This window comes from Malus domestica, chromosome 04, assembly GCF_042453785.1.
Source record: "Malus domestica chromosome 04, GDT2T_hap1".
Classification (NCBI taxonomy): Eukaryota; Viridiplantae; Streptophyta; class Magnoliopsida; order Rosales; family Rosaceae; genus Malus; species Malus domestica.
This window is the reverse complement of record NC_091664.1, coordinates 17,440,427-17,446,426: the sequence shown is the minus strand read 5'-3', so window position 1 is coordinate 17,446,426 and position 6,000 is coordinate 17,440,427.

Sequence of the window (6,000 nt, the reverse complement as noted above, 5' to 3'; positions counted from 1 at the left end):
GACACTATTTTACTAACTTAATACCCCAAGAAAGCTCATTTGACAACTCTCTCAGGCTTATCCAACCTGATTGAAGGATATGGAAAGGCACATATCATGTTGTCCAATGGTACAATCTTGACCATTAAGGAAACACTCTGTTCTCGACGTTCCAAAAGAACGTTGCTAAGTTTTAGAGATATTCGAAATAATCAATATCATATTGAAACCATAGAAGATAATGGTTATGAATTTCTTTGTATCACTTCATACGAATATGACCAGAAGTGTATTCACGAGAAGTTAGAACGTCTGCCAAGTGGGTCGTACCTCACAACCATTCGCAGCATAGAAGCCCACAGTGTGGCCGGCCCTATGCATGAGTTCTAGGACATCTTGTTACTTTGGCATGACCATTTGGGACATCATGGACTTGACATGATGCGCCGTATCCTTAAATCTTCACATGGGCATAAGTTACACCCCTATGTTGGACTCCCGCCATGCAAATAGTGTTCTTTAGGGAAGTTGAATACTCAACCTTCATATATTAAGATTATTCACGACCCCCCTAAGATTCTTTAAAGGATTCAAGGGGACATTTGTGGAACTATCTAACCAACCAGCGAACCATTTAGATACTTTATGGTGTTAGTTGATGCACCGACAAGTTGGTCGCATGTTTGCCTGTTATCCACATGTAATGCCACGTTTGATAAACTCCTAGCTCAAATCATTAAGCTTAGGGCTCACCACCCTGATTATTCGATTAAGTCGATTCGACTGAATAACGCTGGAGAGTTTACGTCACAGACTTTAACGATTATTACATATCAGTAGGGATTAATGTGGAACATTTTATACCCCATGTTCACACCCGGAACAGCCTGGCAGAAGCTTTCATAAAGCGCCTTCAATTGATAGCTCGGACTTTGGTTATGAGAACCAAAATGCCGGTATCTGCCTGGGGCTATGCAATATTGCACACAACTATGTTAGTCCGCATGAGGCTCACCATTACTTAACCACATTTCTTTACCACACATTTTACTACCCAGTCTGAAACTGAGGTGTGGCGAATTATAGATCTTTAAAGCATTGGTCAAAGTATACCAGATGTTTTTTATGATCCAGCAAAGGTGACAAGATCACATATCCCTGTTGCAAACGCACCTGCAAGGATAAATATACCCCGCGTACGTCCACAACCAACCTAGGAAGGTCGGACCGTCCCCGAATGTGGGGAGGCCGCACCTTCCACGCGACAAAGTACATTGGAGGCTAGCCAGTCATCTGCTCCAACCTTGAAACGTGGCAGACCCCTTGGTTCAAAGGATTCACATCCCTGGAAGAGGAAGATGGCACCAACTAGTGACCCTAGTTTGAATCCGACCATCCCTCATTCATCCATTCCAACGCATGAGGTTATTCTAAATTACGATGATGCTTCAGACGAAACATATCGGCCTCTCAAGAATCGTGAGATTTTGGTCCACTACACAGTATTAGATAAGGTTTAGAATAGGAATAGGATGATCGTCGACGATGCATTCGCGTACTCAGTAATTACTGACATCATGATTATCAATGAAATTGAACCACGTTCCTTCAATGAATGTTGACGTATAACCAATTGGTCAAATTGGAAACAAGCAATCCAGGTCGAACTCAATTCACTCGCGAAACGTAAAGTGTTTGAACCTATCGTTCCTACACTACTATGTGTGAAGCCCGTTGGCTATAAGTGGGTTTTCGTGATGAAGCGTAATGAGAAGAATGAAATAATGCGATACAAAGCACACCTCGTAACGCAAAGCTTCTCTCAGCATCCTGGGATTGATTACGAGGAGATGTAGTCCCCCGTAATGGATGTTATAATCAGTTTGGTACGTTCCGCTACCTAATCAGTTTGGTAGTTTCCGAAAAATTGAATATGCAGCTTATGGATGCGGTAACCCCGTATCTCTATGGGGATCTAGATACGGAAATTTACATGAAAGTTCCAGAAGGACTCCATTGACTGGTTCAAATAGTTCTAGACTACGGAACACTCTCAATTAGGTTGAAGAGGTTACTCTACGGATTAAAACAATCCGGGCGGATGTGGTATAACAGTCTGAGTGAATATTTGACAAGTCAAGGTTATGTGAACAACGAATTATGCCCATGCGTGTTCATAAAGAAGTCACATTTCGAATTTGCAATTGTTGCAGTTTATGTTGATGACATGAACCTCATCAGGACTTCCGCAGAGCTTGAGGAAATTGCTGCACACTTGAAATCAGAATTTGAGATGAAAGATCTTGGGAAAACTCGATACTGTCTTGACCTAGAGATTGAGCATTGTTCAGATGGAATCCTAGTACATCAATCGAACTACACCCAAAAGGTGTTGCGTCATTTTAATGAGGATAAAGAGAAGCCTCCAAGTACACCTATGTTCGTTACCTAAGTGCAATTGGGGCTTTATTGTACTTGGCTCAGTGCACTAGACCAGACATCTCCTTCATTGTGAATCTTTTGGCAAGATACAATAATTCGCCCACACGCAGGCACTGGAATGGTGTTAAAGACATTTTTTGCTACCTCATGGATAATACGGATTTGGGCTTGTTCTATACTCACGAATCTTCAAGTGTTGCCACCCCCTATAGTCATCGGATTGATTCTCAACTTGTTGGTTACACAGATGTTGGATATCTGTTTGACCCATATAGGGCACGTTCTCAAACGGGTTATGTTTTACCATTGGAGACATTGTTATATCTTGGAGGTTTACCAAGCAAATGTTAGTTGCGACTACGTCGAACCATGCTGAGATTCTCGCCCTGCATGAAGCATCGCGTGAGTGTTTTTGGTTGAGAAAAGTTATGGAACACATTCAAAACACTAGTGGTCTTACATCAGTCGTTGACCTTCCTACGACGATCTTTGAAGACAATGCAACATGTATCGAGCAGTTGAAGATGATGCATCAAGGGAAACAACACCAAGCACATAGCGCCGAAGTTCTTTTACTCACACTAGCAGTAGCAGCAACATCAGAACATTGAGGTCAAGCAAATTCGTTCCCAGGACAAGCTGGCTGATCTTTTCACCAAGTCATTTCCCAAGTCTACTTTTCAGAAGCTCATCCAAGGAATTGGTATGCGTAAATTATCTGAGTTGAATCGCTTGTAGTCTCTTATTTAGAAGTTATGTCTAGCTCAGGAAGAGTGTCCAGAAGCATGCTCACATGATCTTAATGTACTTTTTCCTATGAATAGGAGCATTTTTCCCATTGGGTTTTTGCTAGCTAACGAGGTTTTAATGAAGCACCCATCCTGGGATGATCATACTCCATTGAGTTCATTACTTTCGTCCTGTTTGACATTTGTTTTAGACATTGTGCATACTTCTCACTTTTCTCCTTAGTCTATGGGTTTTGCCTATGTCTTGGGTTTTACTATAGTAAGGTTTTTGTGAGTTTTACTACAAATGCATACTTCAAATAAATTTGAGACTCGTGATCACCCGTTGTGCCGATGACTTCATCAACTATTCTACCTTATTTGCTGAAGATCTGATGCAATGGTTTGTTGAGTATTTACATACTCAAGGGGGAGTGTTGAAGTTATATTTAGAATAGGAATGTGATTGTGTGAATCCTAGTGGATTTGGGAATGTATCTTATATTCCTATTAGGAGTAGATTACCTATTAAATGTTGTAATCCTAAAGGGAAAGGTTTTTACCTATCCTACTATTATAAATAAAGGCACAATGGGGTGAATCAAACACACCTTACAATTAAATCACTCTCTCTTCTCCCTCAATATTGTTGACCCCCCCTCTCTCTCTCTAAACTCTCGATCATTCAATCAAATAAGCCTACAACAGTTCATGCTTTGTTTACTTTATTTCCTATAAAAAAAAAATTTAAAGGTCCATGCTTTTGTTTCAATTCTCGTAGAAATTGCCTACGAACTCATACTAGTTTGAAACGTGTACTTTAGTTTAAACAGTATTCTAAGATTACAATCATGTTGGCTGTTTTTCCTTTACTAAAAAAGTCAACATAAACAAGCTTAATGATAAGTGAAACAATTCAAATGGTGATTATTTTTTTTGTTGGGAGAGAGAGAGAGAGAGAGACCAGGACGAATTGGCACAAACCAGGGATTGCCATCACATCCCCTCCCTGAATTTTGAGTCCAAAATCCACATGTGGCTGCAATTAACATAATCTGCCACCGTAAGTGCATGCTACCGACATGGAGTATTAAAGCCAACTTTGTTCCCCTCCCCAATTTTTTTGTTAATTTACCTTATCTATCATAGTTACTACGGAAGGCGAGTTTTGACGAAATGGAAAAATTGTTTCTTTGAGACCGAAAAGTTACGGGTTCGAATCGTGAAAATCCAGCCTCTTTGAAAACAAGAGTAAGGCTGCGTACGATAAACGACCTCCCGACCCTCACAAAGCGAGGAATTTTGTTGGTTTAAAGTCCTTTATCAAAGTCGCTACTATATTTGCAAAACATGGTAATGATGGCACCAGAGGCCTCAAAATTATCCTTTGTGCTGCAAATATTAGGATATCCACCAAGTGAGAATCAAAAATGAAAAATTTATTGAGAATGGGTTTAATGGTGATTGCACGTAAACAAAGTTTACTTTTACTTTATGACATTGCACCACACGATGGTGTAATTTGGGTGTGCGCGTAAATAGTCAGGATGTTAAACCCATGGGGGAATCTCATGCAAAAGATCAATCAGAGAGATGTATCAATTTCATCAAGTGGTCTAATAATTGGATCGTGCGCACGTAATAAGGTTTAAAGGAGATATTATTTAATTACCTCCATGATCAGCAATGACCATAGAATTATATTAATTTAAATCATGTGATCATATGTTGTTCTTTTCTTTGCCTGGATGGGCCAAAGAAGAAAAAACAATGGTGTGTGCATTTTCCAATAGGAAAATAGAAACTCAAATACAATAAACAAACAACTTATTTCCTAGTGGGGGGATATAAAATTATACAAAAAGCATAATAATCATACAAAAAGCACAACAAAATTAACAAAATAGTAGCTTTTGAATTCTTATTCCGTTTTAGTTATTTTTAGACATTTTGTTAAATATCGTGTCGCATTTTAGCCATGCTTAGCAAGAAAGTAAAATGAAAATCGAATAATTTCATGGGAAGCAATAATGCAAGTGGACAAATGTAGACCAAAACAAAATTGTACACATATACCATGCATGAACAATGATGTTTAATTAACACTCCCAGATCAGACATAGCATTCATGGAAAACAAAATGTCACAGATTAATGATTACACATTGGTGAGGAAACAAATAAAAACACCAAAAATTAGTTAAAAGGAAAAAAAAAGTTAAAGATTAAAAGCATTGACATTCTCAATTTTGTGATTAATTACTTTCATATCTTCTGGCTTTGAGTATATAAACTTGAAAATTTCCAATAAAAGACTGATCGGAATTCATAAATCCAATAAAATAGAATAAAAACTCAGAATTCTCATTTTTTTCTATGGAAAGTTGAAAATTAAAATGAAAAAGAAAGAGAAAGAAAGGAGGGGGTTACAAGGAAAATAAATTGGAAAAGTAAAGGATGCAGAAACTGCCAAAATATAGTCTTGTTTAAAGTCCACGTGTCAGAAAAAGTAGAGGGTTTCACTTTATAACTACGGCTTAACTGTACGCTATTAAGGAAAATATTGGTCCACGCTCCACGTGTCCGGTAGTTAAGCAAAGTAATTGCCAGCCACTCAGGAGTTAGGAACGTGACAGGAGATGGTGAGAAAAAAGCCCTCCCTCCTTCTACTTAAGGAAGTTTATCCAGAAGAGGAAGACCAACTGCACCTTCACCCTTGGACTAAATAGCCTAAGCAATTTGTATTAAAATATTTTTTTATAAAATAATAAAAGATAATTTTATTTTTAACCCATCTTATCACGCCACATATCATTATACAAAAGTTTGTGGATAGATTTTCGAGGAGTTTT